The sequence below is a fragment of the Panthera onca genome, chromosome A2, assembly GCF_046562875.1.
Source record: "Panthera onca isolate mPanOnc1 chromosome A2, mPanOnc1 haplotype 2, whole genome shotgun sequence".
Classification (NCBI taxonomy): domain Eukaryota; kingdom Metazoa; phylum Chordata; class Mammalia; order Carnivora; family Felidae; genus Panthera; species Panthera onca.
Genome location: NC_138340.1, coordinates 94713422 through 94737092, shown reverse-complemented (window position 1 = coordinate 94737092; position 23671 = coordinate 94713422). Strand labels below are relative to the sequence as shown.

At 38.2% G+C, this 23671-nt stretch overlaps 1 protein-coding gene across 5 annotated transcripts in view; it reads right to left on the bottom strand.

Annotated features, from left to right (window-relative positions):
- CDK14 (cyclin dependent kinase 14) overlaps nt 1-23671 on the bottom strand; it is a 614333-nt gene that overhangs the window by 13527 nt on the left and 577135 nt on the right. The gene's annotated exons all lie outside the window — the stretch shown is intronic.

Below are 23671 nucleotides of genomic sequence, written 5' to 3'. Positions count from 1 at the left end.
GGTCTAACTTCTTCTTGGATTATTTGGAGAAAAAGAAATTCAGCAAATTTCCTTCCCCAAATCATTAGTAGTGATACTGGTCTTAATTAAGTGCCTGTAGTATCATACAGACCATTAAAAGGACATATCCTCATGTTCATTTTTATGAACATGAAATAGAAAAATGGATCACATACATGCTTTAAAAAAATCCAGCTGTATATAATTCCTTGGTTGCCTATTATCAGACCTACTTTCAGCAGAATGAAAATTGGCCAGTATGACCTGAATTGCCAGTCTCTTCCCAACATACTGCCTGTGACTGTGTGTTTCCAATGGTGCCTGCTTAAGCTCGGTAACTACTTCCGTGTGAACAGTTCAAGAAGAAAGAAGGAATGTTCCCTCTGTTCCTCTTCACATTTCTCTTTGGTCCTTAAACATTGTCATGGAGTCATAGGATGGGAAAGAAATGTCTTGCGAGGAAGGATGAAAAGGAACACTCCCAGGATCATGTCACACAGCCCAGGGATTCCAGCTCCACTGAATTCCAGAACCAACTCATCATCTCCATTTAGAAGCTCAAGGTCACCGAGGCCTGGTCAGGCCTGCTTGTCCCCTTCTATAGTGCCACATGGTCATCCTCCCAAGCAGAGAAGGAACCTTGATCTTTTGTTGAGACCTCACCGCACACTGTCCTCCTGCTGCACATGCAGGCTGTTCGTGCCAAGAACTTCACTGATGTGTGGTGCTACTCTGACCAAGAGAGCAGAAAGTTCCAGCCTCACAGTTAGGAACAGCACACTCCTGACTCTCTACTCATTTCCTCCACTTAGTATGGAAGGGTAACCTTCCATCTTTTCTTTTTCATTGAGATGAAATTCATAGAACATAAAATTAACCATTTTAAAGCATATGATGTAGTGGCATTTTGGACACTCACAATGTTATGCAAACATCACCTCTATCTAGTTCCAAAACATTTTTGCTACCCTCAAAGCAGTCCTCATATTCTTGAAGCAGTCACTCCCATTCTCCTCTTGCCCCAGCCCCGGCAACCATTAACCTGCTTTCAGTCTTTATGTATTCACCTGTTCTGGATATTTCATACAAACAGAATCCTACAATACGTGACCTGTTGTGTTGGACTTCTTCCACTTAGCACAATCCATCCATGTTGGAACATGTATCAGTACTCCATTCTTTTTTATGGCCAATAATATTCCATTTTGTTCATCCATTCATGAGCTGATGTGTATATGGACTGTTTTTGCCTTTTTGCTATTATGAATAGTGCTGCTATGAACATTCATGGACAAGTATTTAAACACCTGTTGTCTATTCTTTTGGGTAAATACCCAGGGGTGGAATTGCTGTGTCATATGGAAATTTTATATTTAACTTTTTGAGAATTGGAAAACTATTTTCCACAGTGGCTGCATCACTTTTTATTCCTACCAGTGATACACTAAAGTTCCAATTTCTCTACAACACCCTTGCCAATATTTGTTATTTTGTTTTTGCCTTTTTTTTTTTTTTTGGATTATAGACATCTTAGTGGGGTGAACTGGTACCTCATTATGGTTCTGATTTGCATTTACCTAATGATGAGTTAGGTTGAGCACCTTTTCATGTGCTTGATGAACATTTGTATGTCTTCTTTGGAGAATATATATTCCAGGTCCTTTGCCCATTTTTAAATTAGGTTGTCTTTTTGTGTTGAGTTGTAGGACTCTTTATATATTTTGGATGTTAATCCCTTGATTTGCAAATATTTACTCCCATTTTGTGGATTATCTTTTTACTGTGTTGATAGTGTTCTTTCATGCACAAAAAAATTTTAATTAGGATGAAGTCCAATTTATCCATTTTTTTCTTTTGTTGCTTGTGGTTTTGGTGTCATATCTAAAAATCCAATGTCAAATCTAAGGTTATGAATACTTCTGCTTTCTTCTAATAGTTTTAATTATTACATTTAGATCTTCAATCCATTTTGAGTTAAACTTTGTTTATGGTATTAGATAGAGGTAACATTCCATTCTTAAGAGTTCCCTATCCTCAGTGACTGACACAAATGTAAACAAAAGCCCTTACCTTAAGTTTCTGGGAGAGACCTGGGGGTGGAGTGAGAAGCCTGGTTGGATGGATATCACACATAGGCCCTTTGCTATCACTAAGTCAAAACTCCTCAGGTATTTTCTCAAATACTTGCTGCTTGTGGCTCACTTGGCCAGCCCTCACCCCTGCCAGGTTGCCCAGATATGCCTTTATCAAATCTTTTTTTAAACAAAAATATTTATTTTTGAGAGATAGAGCATGAGCAGGGGAGGGGCAGAGAGAGAAGGAGACACAGAATCTGAAGCAGGCTCCAGGCTCTGAGCTGTCAGCATAGAGCCCCACACAAGGTTCAAACTCACAAACTGCGAGACTATGACCTGAGCCCAAGTCCTGTGCTTAACCGACTGAGCCACCCAGGCCCCCCAAACCTCTCTCTCTCTCTCTTTTTTAAATGTTTATTTATATATTTTGAGAGAGAGAGAGAGTGAGCAGGGGGAGAAAGAGAGAGAGAGAAAGGATAGAGAGACAATCCCAAGGAGGTTCCGTGCTGTCAGCACTGAGTTCAATACGGGGCTCAATCTTAGAAACTGTGAGATCATAACCCAAGCTGAAATCAAGAGTTGGACGGTTAACTGACTGAGCCACCCAGGCACCCTGATCAAACCTTTTCTTAAATAAGTCACCACCCTAGCAAAAATAACTAAATGAGAACAACTGTGTTTGTCCCATGCCACCTTGTTCTTCCAGGGAAATGAAGTAAATCCATCTTTTGTTCTACCTGTTGCTCCCACATAATCATGCATTCTGACTTGTGCACTGACATCTTTCCTGAGGTCCATGACATCAAAGACAGAGAGCACTTGTCCCCGCAGCATTTCAAACACACCTGTCCACAGGCATCTTCAGGTGGTACCCAACCCTGCTACCAAACTTGACATTTTTATTAAGCAGATGAAAAAAATGCTCTTTGTCTTCCATGTTGCTTCGACAGAGATTTCATCTCTTCCAGGAAGCCTGCCCACCTTGGACAAATGGGAGAGTGGTGGGTTTGTCTTAACATGAGCTTACCTAGGCATGGAGTTCCTACAACCACACACAAATGATATATAGTTGACTCTTGAACAACGTAGGGATTGGGGCACTGGCTCCATGCACAGCTGAAAATCTGCGTAGAACTTTTGACTCCCCCAAAAGTAACTACTAACTTCCTACTGTTGATTGGAAGATATAATGGTAACATGAACAGTTGATTAACACATATTTTGTATATGCATTATGCACCGTATTCCCACAATATGGTAAGCTAGAGAAGAGGAAATGTTATCAGGAAAACCGTAAGGAAGAGAAAATACATTTACAGTAGTGTTCTACATTTATCAAAAAAAAATCAGCAAGGAAATAGACTTGAGTAGTTCAAACTCGTGTTGTTCAAGGGCCAACTGCTGCCAATGGCTGGCTTTCCTCCATTCTACCACTTTCATCAACTGAATGCAGACCTGGTTCCCAGGCTGACCTCCTAAACGAGTGACTTAATTTAGTCCCTCCAGGGTGGGGACATTTCCTGTGAGGGAGCAAGTAAGGAGGCAGGTGGCATCATTATGTTTCTGATTAAGCTTGGTTTTGTTAACTACTGTGTCCCTACAGTAGAGCCAAGAGACCCTGCTCAGATATTCAGTAAACCGCTGCTGAACGAACGGGAAAGGAGAGGGTAGAATCTGAAAATTTGGGAGTGGAATATATTTTTAGGTGTAGAGTTCCCTCATGGCACATTGACTGAGGGCAAACGCTGTGCCTGTACTCTTACTGAAAGAGCACAGTGCTGGGTACAGAGTCAGACATCGGCAGATACATCACTGGCCAAGAAAGGTGGGTCTTGTGGGACAAACTTTTTTTTTTAACCTCATGACATTCTGTTTGAATGATCTGATTTTCAGTATATCTGATCTGACATAATAATAAACTATGTAGTCACCATGAGCCAGGGCATGTTACTATCCTGTTTGGTTGATATGCAACTTTTTTTTTTTGGCCATTGCTGGTGTTTGTCTTTGCCTTTGTCCTGATTCTTCGAGTGTAATTTCTAGAAGAATAGCATGTGCCTAACCCAGGGCATAAGCAGAATTGGATATTAAAGGATAATGCATAATAGTAATTGGATAATAAATGGTGAACATGGTGATTATGGATAAGTCCATTACTTATGTTTGGGCTCAGACATTTAATGAAAAGAGCCAGTAATAAAAAAGAAGGGCAGTGCCAATGAGAGCTAGCCTCTTTTCCATCTCTGTGAGATGACTCTGTAGACCAAATTGTGCCAAGTATCCTGCCTGACACTGTTCATCAGCGGCATGGGACAGCCTTTCTCCCTCCTTGGGCAGCATCAGCAACAGTTTCAATTTTCAAGGACTATATATAAGGTGCATCAATTTACTGCTAGAAAAATTCTTCAAGATCTAAATGTAATCATACATTTGACATGTGGGGAGGTAGGTGGAAGGAGTGATGGTAAACGACATTCACAGAGAAGCAAAATATAATAGCAACATAAATCCTTCCCTTACATTTAATTGATTATTAAAATAGACCACATATGCAACACAAATGAACAGTGACTATAACTTACAAGCTCAACTAAGTGCGCATCAACATATAAGTCTATATATCATCAGATTAATGGGTGCCATTTTTACCTTGCTTTCTGCTTCTGCAATGTTCTTTCTCTAGAAATGAATGTTTTAAACAAGAAATTGGATTTTATTGATAAAATCCCTATTCAGAAATATCTACATAGAGCTTCTCAGCTATAAATATTAATTAATTGGATCGCTGGTACCCATAATGCAACTTTGTTCTGACCCATGTGCCCTATGAACTAGATATTTTTTGGATTCAATTTTCTTAAAACCAACTGTCAGCATCATGTGATGGAGGAGATGAAAAATGAAAATGAGCAGTCCCGCTGTGCAGGTGGGTGACCTGTGGGAGAGAGTCTGCCTGGTAGGATTTTTACACGAACCATCAGACACAGACCAATTGATTAGATCATCTCATACCCGCCACCAACTAGGCTCAAGAGACTAATTAGAGAGAGTACTGCCTGCGCAGGCACCCCATTGACACCTAATTTGCTCAGCCAAAGCCTTTGGGGAAAATGTATTATCTCTGCAGCTGCACTTCATGCATTTCTGATTTGAGGCATAAGCAAGGAGTGCTTCATCACTCTTTTGAGCAAACTGAATGTAGAAGCCCTTAAGTGCTAAATGCAAGCAAACAGACCCAAATTAAAAACGGGCCAGGCTCTTTCTAATTCCCTCTGTGCTCCCCATTAAATCTCTGTGTGTACATACACACACACCCCTCCACATACACATGCAGTTTACACGCCGGCAGGACCATACAGCTGAAGACCCCAGCTCAGGGTGCTTCTATGTGATCAGATGGCCTTTCTTCCACTAGCCTATTTACCCACTCTAAGGTTTTGTGTTTGTTTTATTGTCTTTTTTTGTCCCCCCTGCTGCATTACCTCTCTGCGAAGTATTCTTCTTTTTTTCTACAGGAAGACTCTGGCCCATTTTTTTCTCCTCTAAGCCTCACTGGAGAGAAGCGATTATTTTGATTCCAAATTAAAACAACTGTAGGTTTTCCTTTCATCGCCTAAATTGTGAACAGGATATTCACCAGGATGTATGTGAAACTGTAGGGTAATCCGCTCATTTCTGTTTGAGAGACTCTTTGTTAAGATGCTAACAGAGAGGGAAGAATTATTAAAATTTAACAGAAGGAAAGCTGCCTCACAATGGCAAAGATGGTATAGAATTATGAAATAATTATCTTCAAGAAAAAACAATTTATGTCATTTGACCAAGTTTAGCTTTTATCTGTTTATCTGAAATAAAACCAATTCCAATCTTCTTTTCAAATGTAGAAACCAAACCACTGGTACAGGAGTCATTTAAAGATAGATAGGTAATTAATTACATGTTTTTAAAAAAAAGGAATAAAAATTAAAAATTCAGACAATGTGGAAAAATTAGGTTAGCTTTGTGCCAAATCTAGTTACTAATTTTATGCCTTTCTATTTACATGTTAGAAAAATTATTTTACCCACATGTTCTGGTAAATTACAATTCTGCTTTGTAATTTTTACACTTATCTTATTCTTAAGAACTCAATAAAGATATTTTAGCTAGCTACTTTTCTTTTTTAAGTTTATTTATTTATTTTGAGAGAGTGTGTGTGCAAGCAGGGGAGGATGCAGAGAGAGAATCCCAAGCATGGAGCCCCCATGCGGGGCTTGACCCCATGAAATCTGAGATCATGACCTGAGCCAAAATTAAGAGTTGGACACTTAATCTGACTGAGTCACCCGCCCCTTAGTTGTCTACTTTTATACCAGCATTCAAAACTGGCCTAAATTGTCAAATGATAGTCAAAGGATTATAGTGGCCACCTTAGTGAATATCTTTCTGAAGGCAAATGGAAAGTGGTTATAGGGGAGATGTCTGAAAATAGTTAGAAAAGCAGGGCCTTAGCTAACACATATAACTGTCTATAGAATTTATTCTGATATTATGGAAAACATAGTCCAGAAAGCTCCCCCTCCTCAAGTACCACATTAAAAAGATTTCATGTGGAAAATATCCAGGAAAGTAAAAACCTACCAGGCTGTGCTGCCTTGAGTTTAATTTTGCTTAAAATACTAAGAAAAACAATGAAATTAATCTTTTGTACTTAATTCACCTTCAAGCAGCATTCACTACTTATAGAAAATTAACTCCAGAAATAAGCCTGCTAAACCCTAAGCAATAGGCAAGCATGGATCTCTCTGAAGTAAATATGTGCATATATATATATATATATATATATATATATATATATATACACACATATATATACACGCACACATATACATACATATATATATATGTATATATATGAATGAATATATATGGCACATATATTCATTTTTATATATAGAACACATATACTCAAGTTTTATACTGTAGATTCTACATAAATGTTAGACTCAAAATGGTTAAGTTTTAATCTTTATACTGATTTCAGAAAATCTGGGGACAGCTTAATTTCTTCGTTGTTTTGAGTGACTTTAATTATGTCATGATTTGGCTAGAAATATAGTTTTCTTGCAGAAAATTTGAAATCAGTGGTTTCCAGTTCTCTGACATTGCATTGAAGCTCCTTGGGAGCTTCCTGAAGGAAGTAGAAAATCAGTCAAACCTACTTCTGTAACTTATTTCTGACTTATGATAATCATGTTTCTTCCCCATCCCTCCACCCCCCAGAAGAGAACACATCTTTGAGACCAGCAAGAGAATATTAATTAAAATGAATGCAGAGATAGGCAGGCTTTGTTTTAAGCTTAACAGAAGGTCCATCATTCAAAATAGCTCAAATCCTTTAAGTTGAAAGCCGTTTAGTAACATCCATATGGATGCACAAGGCACTAATTGCAGTGACTTTGCACATTTTAAGCTTCATGCCAAAGCGGAGATTTTAATTAAAAAATTTTAGGCAAAGCTATAAGTCTCACATTTCAAACAGAGCATTTCTCACACAAGGAAACTTAACATATCATTTTAATAATCATCACTATCAGTGAACATTTATTGAAATCCCCATTAAAAACCAGGCATTGTATGATGTATAATTAGTGGTAACTGAAAAGAATGCTGGTGTGACTGTTTATTAAATCAGATTTATGTAAATGTAAAAGACTAGTCATATTTTAGACCCATGTGGATGGCAATTCTAGGAGCATGTCCTGTCTCAATGAAGGTCAAGAGAAGTGCAGGGAGACAAGGAAAGTACTGATCTGGATCTTCTAAGAGCATCCAAGACACAAACCGTCTTTTACAAAATCTTTTATAAAATCGTATCTATATAATCATGTGTCCACATATACAAATACATAACTGTGAGGTTTGAAATAGCTCATTGAAATAATTTTAATGACAAAATTAAGAATAGAAGACCCTTTACCAAATGGGACTTGTTCTTTCCAAGGATTTCACATTTGAAGCTTTATTTGCTCAGCATACCTTTATAACTGACTGGCTGCCAAGTGGGATAAGTTAATTAAACAGGATTCAGACTTTCACCTTCCTTATATATTACAGTCCTACTAAACTATATTTAAATAAACCAAATACAAAGCTATATAGACAAGCAGTGTGCAAATTTTTTACAACTTAAAACAAACACACACAAATATAAAACTACTTCTAAGTATTTCGCAGTCAGAGAAAGACAAGGATTCATGTCTGACTTTCATTAAAAGATCTGAGAGGAGATCTGAGACTTCATTTTGGGTGGAATTTTTTCTTTCAAATGAAAACCTGCCTAGTACTATTATCCAAAGTGTTGAAGAAGAAGAAGTTTTCATGCTAAGGGTTTTGAGTTCAATTTAATATGATCACCTACAATGTCATTCTATCTAGTGAACCATTGTATTGCAGAAATCTGCAAAGCTAAAACATAAATTTCTGTGGTCGAAGTTAGATTACAAAGGATGGATAAAGAACGGTGTCAGCAGAAACCAGAAGTCAGATGGTTTCATGTGAGAGATGTAGATTTACTGTTGAAGTTTTGAGCCACCAAGTCACGGCAGCCACATGTCAGAGACATAAAAACAGTTGCACGTGAGTTGAAGAGGGGCATGGTACCCTACCTACCATCCACTTACCCACATGCTTCTGCTTGGCTTGGCTTGGCCACATGCTCTGGCTTGGAATTCACTGTTTACTGCACATGTCTTCTTGATATTAGCACATTTTGCTCTGCCATCCAAAATTCTATATCTTTAACCCTTCCATCAATCTTCTTTCACCTGTAAGCTATGCTAGTATTTTTATTAGTGTTTTTACTGCTTTTGTGAGTTCTATGTGCTTTAGACCGAATGTTTGTATGCTCCCCAAATTCCTATGTTGAAACCTAATCCCCAGTGTGATGGTATTTCCAGATGGAATCTTTGGGAGGTGATTAGATCACGAGGGTGGAACTCACATGAATGGGATTAGTGCCCTTATTAAAGAGACCCTAGAGAGCTCTCTCACCCCTTCATCATGTGAAGACACAGGAAAGAAGTGAAAGAGGGTCCAGACATGAATCTGCTGGTGCCATGGACTTCCAGCCTCCTGAATGGTGGGAAATAAATTTCTGTTGTTTATAAAGCCCCCATTCTGTGGTATTCTGTTATAGCAGCCTTAATAGACTGAGACATTATGGTTACCAAATTGAAAAAAAAATTCTTACTCTGTTTTTTTTCCGTAAGTCATATAATTTTTACTGAGGTATTCTGCTGAACACAGGTAGGAAAATGGACATCATATTCTAGCCGAAACATCTATTCTTGTGGAGCACATTCTGATATTGTCACAGAACGACACATCGTAGACACTATCATAGCAACATTTTTTTCCTGAGAAGGGTCCAAACAAGGACGGGGGATGCGGATGCTGGACAGCCAGCTCACTGGGCACCGACCCCTGCCCACGTATCAGCCTCACAATGTGAACAGTGCCAATGAACAACTTCCCGATGAAGACCAAGGACAAATCACTAAGTGCTGAGTCATGGAAACTAAGATGATCTACATGTAAAGTCATCTGATATGCATCTCCACAAAATTACAACCAAAGTATTTTGGTACTGGTTATACTGCTATAACTAGTTACTATATCTTTTTTTTTAAGATTTTGTTTTTAAGTAATCTTCACCCCCAATGTGGGGCTTGAACTCACAGCTCCGAGATTAAGAGTTGCATGCTCTATCGACTGAGCCAGCCTGGCGCTCCATAAGTTGCTATATCTAATAGCCAAGATGAGCTCTGAGAGAGAGAATTACAGAACACATGTCATGAGAAATAAATACTAGCATTTTGTGCTCAGGTAGCATCTTCTCTCAAAGTATATTTCCATTAATTCTCTCATTAAATGAAAGTGCCTTAAAAAATAGGACCACGACCATAAGAACAGATTTTATAAAATGGAGTTGTGTGTGTGTGTGTGTGCGTGTGTGTGTGTGTGTGTGTGTTTAAGTTCTACTCCTTTAGTCACTGGCTCAATGTCCTCTGGCATAGCTGCAGCAGGAGGTTATGTTCCAGGTTTAAATCCCCCTGCATTCACTAGAGGAGCCACAGCATTTTGAAGAATGAGGGGGTACCAACTGTGATGTGGCTTGCCAGGACCGAGGAGGGTTTCTAGGATGGAGGACACTCAGTTTTAAAACTGGAGCAAATCACAATGAATTGGTCACCCTCACAGAAACAACAGGGTTGACAAGTTGCTACTTCCAACTTTATAAAAACAGAGCCAGCAAACTCGGCACTTTACTACACAAACTAAGACATGCTGACGCTCTGGTCTCAAAATGTGTGTCACAAAGTGTTACAAATGTTAAACACAGAGAGTGGCAAAAGATCTGCTGAAAAGAGGGTGGGATCTGGACCTTCCTTCTCTCAGCCTCCAAGGGATTTTTCATCTCTCCTTGAGTGTTTTAGACCTTCCTCTGTAAGTTCTTTTTTTTTTTTTTACTGAAGCCATGGTAGGTCCAATTCTGCTCTAATGCGGTTGTTGAATTCAAACCCATCAGCTTGTTCTCTACCATAATTCTCAGTTGTACTTTCAATAAATTCATCTTTTAAATTCACACATGCCTGAGCAGGAAGGCTCGGAGGAGGAGGCTAAGACTGCCATTCTCAAATGACAAGAAGTGCAAATACTGCCCGATACTCTGCTGCACAGGACACCCCTTCCCCACCCCCATATCAATCACCACCCACCAGAAAGATGCCTTAGGTACTCATTAAATAGTTTGCTCACTTGTGTCTTTATATTTGCATATGCATTTAAAAGGAAAAGACAAAACAAATGTGCACTAACTCCTAGCTTCACTGCTCTGCTGTCCTTTGTAAGTCGAACATGATTTACTGTTTTTGATTAGCCCATGACCTCAGACAGACTTTCAAATTGCAGCATTTGGGGCTCTGAAATACTGTCATATCTTTTAAAGAGCAACCGCAATAAATTAGAAAACATCATCACTATGCTCTTTCCTTGATTCACTGTGGTTGCACATCATGGACTAGGAGTTTCAGCTCATTAAAAATGTGAAGGCTGTAATGTCTGATGAATAAGACACTCACATCAACACAACTGGTTTCCTCCTAGTATAAAACAATTAAAGTGCCAACAGCTCAGTGGCTCAGCGGCAGAGCAAAGAACAGCACTTGCAGGGCTGGGTCAATCTCTCCCTTCCAATGGTAACAGAGCTGGAGAATGCAGGGACAGTAGCTGGCACACACAGGCTCATGGGATTAGGGGATGCTTCATGCTTTTTTAGTGGCCACTTGTGGTGGACTGAAACAAAAGCACCAATGGAATTAGGGGAATCGAGCTCTTACTGTGGGAGGCAATGCAACACTTTTTCACCTTGTCCTAAACCAGAATCCCACACACAGTGGTTAAGTCAGGAATGTGACATCCTCCCTTCCACACCTGTGAGCAGAGCACATCCAGAAAGATCTTATTTCCTCTTCACACAGATGCTAAAGAACAGAGTCATGCCTTGTCTGTTTGTTTTCCAGTCTGCTGGCATTAAAATTGTACCTAAGCACCTATCACGTCTCATGATGCTCTGTTAAGTCCTTTCAAAAGTTCTGACTTTGAACACTGGGGCCATTTGGAAAAACAAAAACAAAAACAAAAACAAACACTGATCTAGTGACTTTGTTGCTTTCAGGGGGTAAAATCATTCCAGTTCCATTTTCAACGTAATAATTAAATAGATGTACATTGTAAGAAATATAAAAATGTGGGGGAAAAACACACCCACCCTCATTAGCTTCACTAAGCTGTTTTGGTTATGTGTCTCTTGCAATTCTTCCATTTGGCGGCTCTGCATGAGATGTCATGCACAATGAGCAGGGCCTGAGATGCTAAAATGGAAAAGCTCTTTTGTTTTCTAATTACTGACCTCCAGAGTTTTAGTGCTAGAGTTTATATAATCAATTACATAGGGCTAGAGTTCTCATAATTAATTATTGAGTACCTCGGTGCAAGCAGGATGTAAAACCACTCATACTTGGATTAACATGGTAAAGTAAAATCTTGTCTTTCTCAGTACTTTCTTAAGAAAAATTATAATGTATTGATTTTAGGCATAAAGCAGAGAGAAATTACTAGGAATAATGGTGTGAAATGAAGCAAAGAAATATTTAGAGAGACTAGGAAACAATTAATGGCAACAAGAACTTTCTGTTAGAAAAGTATGCATGCAATCACAGTCACTGTTTGGAGGGCTATCTTTCTAAGCACTACACATGTATCACAGTAATCCGTCTTGATATAAAATCTTTTCACTTGAAATTTGAAAATATGTACATTTACTTCTAGGTACTAATGAATTGCCTCCAAATTATTTATTTATTCAATTTTTAGAAGTAGGCTCCACATCCAACATGGGGCTTGAACTCACAACCCTGAGATCGAGAGTCACATTCTCTACTGACTGAGCCAGCCAGGTTCCCCTAAGAATTGCCTCCAAATTGAATCAATAAATATCTAAGTTGTAAAATCAACTTAGATAAAATCTGTAAAATCAGATTTTGTAAAATTTTGTGAAATCAAAATTCACTCCTTTTCACTCTTATTCTGTCTGTGGTGCCTTTTACAATTGTGTGTACTCTAAATATTATGATTATATACTTATTACAATTTTATTAAAATTTTCAAACACAGTTGCATGCATTCTAAATATCATGATCACATGTTTTTTCAAACCTACAGAAAAACAAAAGAATTATACAGTGAATATCCACATATCCACTATATAGATCCTGCAATAAACATTTTGACATATTTGCCTTGTAATATATCTATTCATCTGCCTATGGTTCTAGCCATCCATTAATCCATCCTATTATTTATCAGTACACTTCACCTCTAAATGTACATGTAATTAATTACACCCTTATATATATTTATGTTTTTAAGGTAAGTCTTACAATAAAATGCAAAAAACTTAACTGCATCATTTTATGAGTTTTTAACGAGATTACACAGGAAATGTCACATTGCTATGTAACAGAAAATATCAGTTTTTAAAAAATTTTTTTAAATGTTTATTATTTTGAGAGAAAGAGAGATAGACACAGTGTGAGTGGGGGACGGGCAGGGAAAGAGGGAGACACAGAATCCAAAGCAGGCTTCAGGCTCTGAGCCATCAGCACAGAGCCTGACACGGGGCTCGAACTCATGAGCTGTGAGATCATGACCTGAGCCCAAGTTGGACGCTCAACCGACTGAGCCACCCAGGTGTCCCAGAAAACATCAGTTTTAATTCAGAATCTGAGATTATGATGTTTCTCACCAACAAAAAAAATTTCTTTAATGTACCTCCTCTTTCCTACTCTCACCAATTCCTCAGTGGGCAAAACACTGATAAATGCAACTGCCAGTAGGAGAACAGGCACAGAGTACTTGGACTGTGATGATTCTTAAAACTTTGTGAGTCACTGCCAAACTGAAGAACCGGGTGAACACCAAGAATTCTCTCTAGAAAACGACATCTTTATAATTACAGTCAGGTTTTTTTCCATACAGTCTAAGTTGGCTCACCGACTTTGTGAATTCCATTAGTAGGTCCAGGGACCCCAGTCAAGGATCTCAGGATTAGACTGTCAGAATGTTGAACCATCAAGGAGCATTTCCACCATCTAGCCACAATTTTAGAGCATACTGCAGAGGAAATAGCTTCTGTGAAAGTTAAGTACTTGAAGGTAATTCCTTTTGGACAACTGGCACAGTCTAGGGAGACTTCTATTAAGGGGGAAAAGGCTTACATGATTTCCTACACTCTCCCTCGATGATCAAAATACAACCAACCAAAACAAAACAAAACAAAACAAAACAAAACAAAACAAAACAAAAATCTCATTCAGTCTATGGGTTGTGTTCCTTCAAGAAAGATGGAACCTGGACCATTCTATCTGATGAAGGCAACTGCTGCAAGAGAAGCATAACTGGGAGGTGTGGATCCCAGCATAGGGATCTAAATAGATGATCCTCAGAAACATGAGGAGCTGAATCAAAGATTCTTTCCCCCGACATAATCCTTCATTCTTCTCTTCTTTTCTTCTTTATTAAAGTCATTATCAGTGATGTACCAACATTAATGCAGGATAACAGATAAATAGAAATGAATTCCATTGTACCCATTCTTCACTTTATTTCATATGCCGTATTTATTTTATCATTGTGAAAATAAACATTATTGAGAGCTTCTCATAGCTTTGTCAATGACCCTGGACTCTTATTTTTCCTTTTAAGGTAAAAAATAGTATCAGCCAAGAATTTGCAATTGTTTCTAATATGGCCACCTACGTTTTCCCTCTCAGAGAGGCCTGCAGACAATGATCCTCTCTGAGGACTCACCTGAGCAGTTAGAGAGGATTTATTGTGCCTCTGGCCCCCCACCTGCAAAAGGCAGGCATTTTATATTTTATGGTTGAGAAAGCTGCAGCTGTTAGAGAAATATTTCATATTCTTATGTTCTGGACAAAGTTTTGTTTTTCTTACCAATCACAGTGTTTTTTCTTATCATCAGAAGACCAACCCATGGTCTCCTGTATCTGCTTTTACAGACTGATCTGCCTTCTGTGGTCTTACTTTGGTTTTGTCATTTCAGAATTGTGGCATAACAGAACTTGGTCTGGAAGCTTGGCATACTAATGACTCTTGCTCAGTTTCATCTTCTTGGTTAAACTCTATCTACACTTGTACCCTATTCATCCTAGGCACATGAATTATTTGCTCCTTCTTTCCTAAGAGACAAGAAAGGTTTATGGTTTATGGTGTCTCTCTGGGACCTGGGGTGGTCTGCAGGTGTGGAAGAGCCTGAAGATCTTCAGGAACCCATTAAGGAGAGAAAAGGAAAGTGTGGAATCATGCATGACTCTTCTCCCAGTTAGCACAAGGTCACCATGGCAAGCACACCTAAATCTCCTTCTACCTTGCTCTTTCCCATTGATCTGCTTGCTGGTTTGGGTGCCCAGGGGAATTTGCACAGAAATGCTTTAGTTCTCTGATCCACATAATTTTACTTTTATTCAACTTAATTTAAACCATTTCTTTCCTTGAGTGATAATAAAGAAGGGAGTAAGAGCTTCAAATTCAAAGTATCCATACATTTTGACCACAGTTTTGTACCTGATCAGATGCAACAAGGCCATTCCTCATTTCTCCTTCTTGAAGCTTTGCATTTCTTTTTCCTTTGATCTCCCTCTCCTCAATGCACTCATACACACATGCACACCATTTGAATGACAACTGGTGGTATTCTTGAGGGAACATTCTGAAGAGAAATTCTAAACATATAGAAGGGATCCCAAGCATCTTGCAAACTCATAACACTTCTACAATTAAGCCAAAGTAGAGGAAGTTTAAGGAAAAACTGGATTCGGCATAATGAAATCTAAACTTTTTTCATTTATATGAAAAGTATAAATAATAGGGAGATTCACTTCCTTTACTTTTAAGCAACAAGAAAACAGGATGTTCTTCAGAGGTTCTGAGAGAATGGAGGGATAGAAAACCTTGCTATGATTGTTTTAGTGGCTTGTGAAGCCTCAACAAAAGCCAAAACAAGAACACAATGCCAACAGTGAGACCAGACACCAACCAGTGAGACCAGTTCCTACTACCAGGAGCTGAGCACAAAGGTGGAGTCCAGGGGCTATGAAGCCATCTGCATGGGGCAGACATACTACATGTGATGATATACAGAGGACTGTGGAGGAGTTCACTCGGGCTGCAGTTTGCAACCCTCTTCAGACCCAGAAGCATGGGGCTTGATCTCAAGACACACGTGAGACCCAGCTGGTTTCACTTTGACACCATCTCTTCCCTCACTTTCTTTTCTTATTGAAATCCTTGACCTATGTTCCTTTCCATGCTTGACACTCACACAAGGCTCTCATTTTTGCCCCCAGACTTGTTTTCCTCCCTTGGGATTTTTTTTTAGTATCTCTGGGATCTAAGGAAATAACAGGAATGACTTTTCATCCTTCCCTAGAAATACTTTATGTTATCTCTAATGTTTGCTAACATTTCTGTGGCAGTCATTAGTGCACTATGTACTAATTTCCAGTTCTCTGTCTTCTGTACCTTCAGTGGAATACCCTTCCTATCTTCTCTGGAAGTTAGGCATGGACACTCAACATGCTCTGACCAATGAACTGCACACATCCGCGTGGCTGCTTCATCTTGGGCCAGTAATCATCTTGTCACATTTCTTTCCCCTGCCAAGGTGACTGAGGAGGGACATATGGAGATGTAGCCTCTGTTAGCGTGTGTCTCTTACAGAGCCCCCGATGACTCATATTAGATATAAAATGTGAGTAAGAAATAAACATCTGTTATGGTAAGCCATAGCAAAACCTAGCCTATCCTGAAAGATACATGCCCATGATGTATAATTTGGATCATAAGTCCTTGGATAAAAACTGCAACTTATCAATTCTTTAAAACAATCCTAGTGAAGTGGTTGGTTTTGCCATCTTTATTCCAATAGGGAAAAGGAACGGTGGAGAATACACATAATTTACTTAAGGACTCACAACTAGTAAGTGGCAAAGTTGGAACCTGCACCCAGATTTTCTTACTCCAAATCCCATACTCTTTCCAACTCCACTGTGATGGCATTTAGCTCTTAAATGATATAGACAGGAGAGAAGATTCACTTCTGAAAAGTAATAGAACAGAATTTGAGAAGGTAATGAGAAAGATACTATAAGTCATATAAGAAAACCCATGATTTTATGCTAAATGAATAGTGTTGGGTACATCTGTCAAGCTTTATAGTGTTTTATTTTTGCTTGTGTTTCTCCCTTCTGGCAAGAGAAAAATTTCCAGGTATCTGGTGAAAAAATTGGGATTCTCATATGAATACCATTCTCAGTTGGGGAAATGGAACTTAAGATAATTGAAGCTTTGCTAAATATCCTTATGTTTAAGAGAAAATTGTTTAGAAAAAAGGAAGAAGTAAGATATGTTTCATGCTGAACACTGTATATTCAAATGAATTATTTTGGTAATGATATCTATTCAAGGCATTAGTGATGAACTGAAATTATAAAGAGGAAATAGAGAGATAGGACATCAAAACAGAAATAATCATGAGTGTCAAATATGACTCAACTTCTTTAACTACAAACACATAAAACACATGTATGAAAAAAGAAAATAAAATAACTGCATACTTTAAGGCACTTTGGTCATTACTAAATTAAAGATGAACCCTTTAAATTTAACATGCTCTTACTGACATCCTCTTGTTTACAGAAAGGAAAGCAGGCTTGAATCTCTTATCTCTAAAGTGATCAACAATTATACAACATAATGATATTCTGTTGTTCCATAGTTATACCTTATTTTGAGGTATGAGGCAATAAGGCAATGGAATTCTTGTCTTCATCCAATGACTATTTATTTATAACCATATTCTATAATGAGCACCAAGTCAAAGTATTTGGACTTGGTAATTTTTATTTAAAACTTTAGAGATTCTGAAATTCTTATTCTAAACATGATAATGGTATGATTCCTATGTCATTTCTATGATATTGCTTTCAGTTGCTTAGTTTGGGAAGAGATAAACAGTAGTCTCTACTACTTCTCAAGTCTATAAAGAGTTGATTAACACTTCCATTTTTGTTACATTGTTCATCATCAGTAATCATAGGTATGAGTTTAAATACATAAAAGAAATTCAAGTGTGACTCTAAAATCTTCATTTCATTATGGGAAACAAAATTTCTTAAAAAAATTACAATCTGAGACAATAAATCTCAGAATTCAGGGATCACTCGATAGATGTTGGTTCACTTACTCTTTCTGATGTGAAAATTATGACAATTTTTAACAAATGAAGGTGATATTTCAAATAAAAAGGAGAAGAATTATGGGGTTAATGGTGAAAGGAACATTACCTTGTTCATAAATATGTTTGGAAGAAGTTGCTAACTGTCTTAAGAGATTTCCACATACTCTTTGTGACATTTGCCCTTACTAAAGTTTGGGTTTAGAACTAACACTGAAGTAGCTGTTATTGATTCTCATGCATCTTAATTGCAATATGAAAAAAGAGAGGGATGTCTTAATTGGGACATATGGCAAAGAGCTTACCAGAGGAGTACTTAACAGTATTTAACTATATTTTCAAATAAAAATGGAGCAAGTTATTACAAGGACAAAGAGTATTATTATTATTTAAAAGAATTAGAATTATGTTTAAAAGATTTAGAAAGTTTATTTATTTGCACTACCAAAGCAGATTTATGTATTTATTTATTATATGAAATTTATTGCCAAATTGGTTGCCCACCCCCCATCAACCCCTCAGTTTGTACTCAGTATTTAAGAGTCACTGATGGTTTGCCTCCTTCCCTCTCTGTAACTTTTTTTCCCCTTCCCCTTACCCCTGGTCTTCTGTTGAGTTTCTCAGGATCCACATATGAGTGAAAATACATGGTACCTGTCTTTCTCTGCCTGACTTATTTCACTTAGCATAACACTCTCCAGTTCCATCCACGTTGCTTCAAATGGCCAGATTTCATTCTTTCTCATTGCCAAGTAGTATTCTATTGCATATATAAACCACATCTTCTTTATCCATTCATCAGTTGATGAACATTTAGGCTCTTTCCATAATTTGGCTATTGTTGAAAGTGCTACTGTAAACATTGGGGTACAAGTGCCCCTATGCATCAGCACTCCTGTATCCCTTGGGTAAATTCCTAGCAGTGCTATTGCTGGGTCATAGGGTAGATCTAGTTTTAATTTTTTGAGGAACCTCCACACTGTTTTCCAGATCAGCTGCACCAGTTTGCATTCCCACCAACAGTGCAAGAGGGTTCCCGTTTCTCCACATCCTCTCCAGCATCTATAGCCTCCTGATTTGTTCATTTTAGCCACTCTGACTGGCGTGATGAGGAGTGACTTTGAGCATCTTTTCTTGTGCCTGTTGGCCATATGGATGTCTTCTTTAGACAAGTGTCTATTCATGTCTTCTGCCTATTTCTTCACTGGATTATTTGTTATTTTTTTGGGTGTGGAGTTCGGTGAGTTCTTTATCGATTTTGGATACTAGCCCTTTATTCAAAATGTCATTTGCAAATATCTCTTCCCATTCCATTGGTTGCCTTTTAGTTTTGTTGATTGTTCCCTTTGCAGTGCAGAAGATTTTTATCTTGATGAGGTCCCAATAGTTCATTTTTGCTTTTAATTCCCTTGCCTTTGGAGATGGGTCAAGTAAGAAATTGCTGAGACTGAGGTCAGAAATTTCAATAGTCCCAATAGTTCATTTTTGCTTTTAATTCCCTTGCCTTTGGAGATGGGTCAAGTAAGAAATTGCTGAGACTGAGGTCAGAAATATTTTTTCCTGCTTTCTCCTCTAGGGTTTTGGTGGTTTCCTGTCTCACATTCAGGTCTTTCATCCATTTTGAGTTTATCTTTGTGAATGTTGTAAGAAAGTGGTCTAGTTTCATTCTTCTGCATGTTGCTGTCCAGCTCTCCCAGCACCATTTGTTAAAGAGACTGTCTTTTTTCCATTGGATATTTTTTCCTGCTTTGTCAAAGATTAGTTGGCCATACATTTGTGGGTCCAATTCTGGAGTCCCTATTCCATTGGTCTATGTGTCTGTTTTTGTGCCAATACCATGCTGTCTTGATGATTACAGCTTTGTAGTAGAGGCTAAAGTCTGGGATTGTGATGCCTCCCGCTTTGGTCTTCTTCTTCAAAATTACTTTGGCTTTTTGGGGCCTTTTGTGGTTCCATACAAATTTGAGGATTGCTTGTTCTAGCTTTGAGAAGAATGCTGGTGCAATTTTGATTGGGATTGTATTGAATGTGTAGATTGCTTTTGGTAGTATTGACATTTTAACAATATTTATTCTTCTAATCCACGAGCATGGAATGTTTTTCCATTTCTTTGTATCAATTTCCTTCATAAGTTTTCTATGGTTTTCAGCGTACAGATCTTTTACATCTTTGGTTAGGTTTATTCCTAGCTATTTTATGCTTCTTGGTGCAGTTATGAATGGGATCAGTTTCTTTGTCTTTCTGCGGCTTACTAGTGTATTAGAATGCAACTGATTTCTGTACATTAATTTTGTATCCTGCGACTTTGCTGAATTCATGTATCATTTTTAGCTGATTTTTGGTGGATTTAAAGAGATGTGATGACATAGACATAATTATGTACTGTTTTTAATAATTTAACTGTTCTCTACCAATGTGTCATTTAATCCTGATCCCATTCTCATGCTTTAATTGGGCCAATATTTCACCTTTAACCTGCTTTTGAAAGTATTTCCTCCTGCAGTTTTATTGTACTTCTGTTTTTTTTTTTTTTTTCAGGAGTGTTAAATCTTCAGTAATATAAAATCTCATGTGCATATTTTTCCCTTAAAGGATATAACCAACTAACCTTCAAAGATAATATTTTAATTATCACAGATTCTATGGGGTCAGTAATAGTCCAGGACTCTTGATATCTAAATTCTGGCTCTTTCTCTGTCTCAGAATTTAAAGAAAACACACACACACAAAATCACCTTTGGATTTGTGTGATTGCTGAAAGAAAGACTATAGTCAAATATGTCCCTCTGGTGAGGAACATTAATCCATACAAATGTTTTTTTTTTCCCAAAGAGAAGGATTCACTCAAAAGCAGTTTTTCAGACCTTATCATAAACTTGGAAGACAAAACTTTTATATACAGTGTACAATGAACGGACAATTAGCAGCTATCCAGCCTACCCGAGAGCCTTCTATTCCAGGGTAGAGGCTGCTCCTTCTTTCAAAGGAACCCTGTGAAAATGTGGAGGAACTGGAATCCTCATACACTGCTGGTGGGAATGTTAAATAACGCAGCCACTTTAATGTTCATAGCAACATTATTCATAATAGCCAAAAAGTGGAAACAACCCAAATGTCTGTCAACTGAAGAATGGAGAAATAAAATGTCGTTTAAGAATAGAATGGAGTATTACTTTGAAAACAAAAAAGAAAAGACAGAAGGAGAATACTGATGCATGCTGCAACACGGGTGAACCCTGAAAACATTATGCTGAGTGAAAGAAACCAGTCACAAAAGACCACATATTGTATGATTCCATTGATGTGAAATGTCTAGAATTTCAAATCCACAGAAACAGCAAGTAGATTAGTGGCTGTCTGGGGTAATGGGGGTTGTAGGGATATGTGAATGTGGAGTGACAGCTAATGGCTACATGGTTTCTTTTTAGGGTGATGAAAATGTTCTGGAATTAAGATTGTGGTGATATTTGCACAACTCTGCGAATATACTAAAAACCACTGAACTGCATACTTTAAATGGGTGAATTTTATGCTCTGTGAAATATATTTCAATGAAGTTGTAATACAGAATTCTGTGCCCTTTCCAGGTACAAAGTCTAAAACCATAACTTTGGAAGTAATTTGCCCATTTTATAATGATGAAGATGAGGATGATGATGACAATGATATATTGGTAGTTGTACAGAAGTAATATATAAGACTTTCCATTATACTAATACTAACAGAAAGTGGTTATATTTAGCGAGTGAGATTATGGAGTATATTCTCTTTACGTTATGTACTTTCATCAGTTTTAAATTTGTATATTGAACATATGTTATTTCTGTAATGAGAAAAAAAGTTGAGTATCAGAGTTTTTAAGAAAAGTTTTAAACTAGGAGCTCTGGGGAAGGGGCTATTGCTGGGGAAGATGGCTAAAACTGAACTGGGATTTATAGGGTGGGTAGAATTGGATGGAGAAAGGCCAAGGGGAGGGCAACAGCTTTCTAAGTAGTTCTTTGATTTCTAACATCACTGCTTACTTTCTCTGGACTCTGAGGGTGGAGATGTGTCTGTCTTATTTACCACTGAATCCTCAAGATCTATAATGGTGTCTAGAATATAGGAAGTGCTCAATGAATGTTAACTGAATCCACGAACAAATATCTATTGCTAGAGTCCTTTTCTTAAAATACAGAGGACAATTGGGGTTTACCACATGCAATATCGGTGTGCCTTTACACAAATTAGAAAAAAGATGTTCCCTTCTCCTAGTTCCTCTCTAGAACTTATGTCTTGGAAAGTCAGTCATGAATTCACCCATGACCTGCTTGAACCCTGCTTCTTGGCTAACCTCCTTTCTTGTGGCCCCACCCCCAACTGCATATAGGATACAATGAACGTGCCTGGAACAGGCAATCAAAACTCTTCTCAGTAACAACCCAACTTTTCTGCCTCATCATAACCCTTTCCAACACCTATTTTGTGCTTAAGCCACAGTAATCCAATGCTTCCCTGTGTTGGTTCTCATTACTGCCTTCATCCCAACAATTCAGTGTTTCTATGCCAAATACCTACCATTTAATAAAGATGAGCCCTCCACATTTTGACACTACTCTCAGTGACTGTCCAACACCTGCCCTTTTGTCCTCACATGTTCCCATTCTGACTTTCCTTCCATTTGACTCTACACTCCTTTTTCATTTGAAGTTTTATTCCTGTTCATGGGATTTAGATCAGGTTTTGAGTGTGAGGTAGGCACACCAGTTTTTGACTTTGAGCTTTCTCCTTTCTTTGGTCTGGTCTTGGTCCCCTCTGGACAAACTGTCAGCTTTCCTCAGGTGGAATCTGCAGTCACTTCCTTCTCTCTAACTTACCCAGCACATTGTACAAACCATTATGAAACTGTGACCATATCATGTTATATTTTTCCCTGTCATATTTCCAACCTTTAGACTTTTGGAACTTCTAATGGAAGGAACTATATCTTAATATTAGGCACTTAGCATTATGCCTGGCATATATATATAGCAGGTGTTTAATGAATTAGTGTGGAGAACATGAATAAATGAAACATGGAGACAGAGAATGGTCTCAGGAAAGAAAGTGGGACTTTTGGGATCTAGGAAGATGGAGTCAGACTGTGAAGGATGTTGAAATCCAAACAGAAGAGGCTAGACTGGTGATAGAAAGAAATAAAGGGTTACTTTAGAACACTGAGAAGGGAAATGACATGATGCAAACAGCATTTTGGAAGACTTATTATGTGTCACCATCAGGGTGGAAGGGAACAAGGGGGAGCCTGTAGTTGTGGCAAGCACTCAATAAATGTTTGTTGTTTGGTTGGTGGCGCCCAGAGACACACTTCCAGAAATACAGGTGTGAGGTGAGAGAATGAAGAAAAGCACAGAAATTCAAGAGACCATTCAAAGCAGACATGAGGGTCTCACAGGCTTATAGGAAATGCAGAGCAAAGAAGAGTAGAGCCACTGCAAGCAGAGCAGAGCTGGACCACAGACCAGGAAAGAAAAGCTGGGAGGGGAAACCAGCTTGGAAAGGGGAGAGCCCAGCTTTGAGTATCTGCAGTTGTGGCGGCTGGTCTGTGTGCACACGTGTGTTTATGTGACTGTGTAGTAAGGCACGTCTGTGACACAAACCTCTTGCTGTTCCAGTAAGTCCTCCCTCCCACTGTGCACCACCCCCATACTGGGTTTCGTTTTCAGCCAAGAAAAACAAAATTACTCATAAAATTAATGGAAAC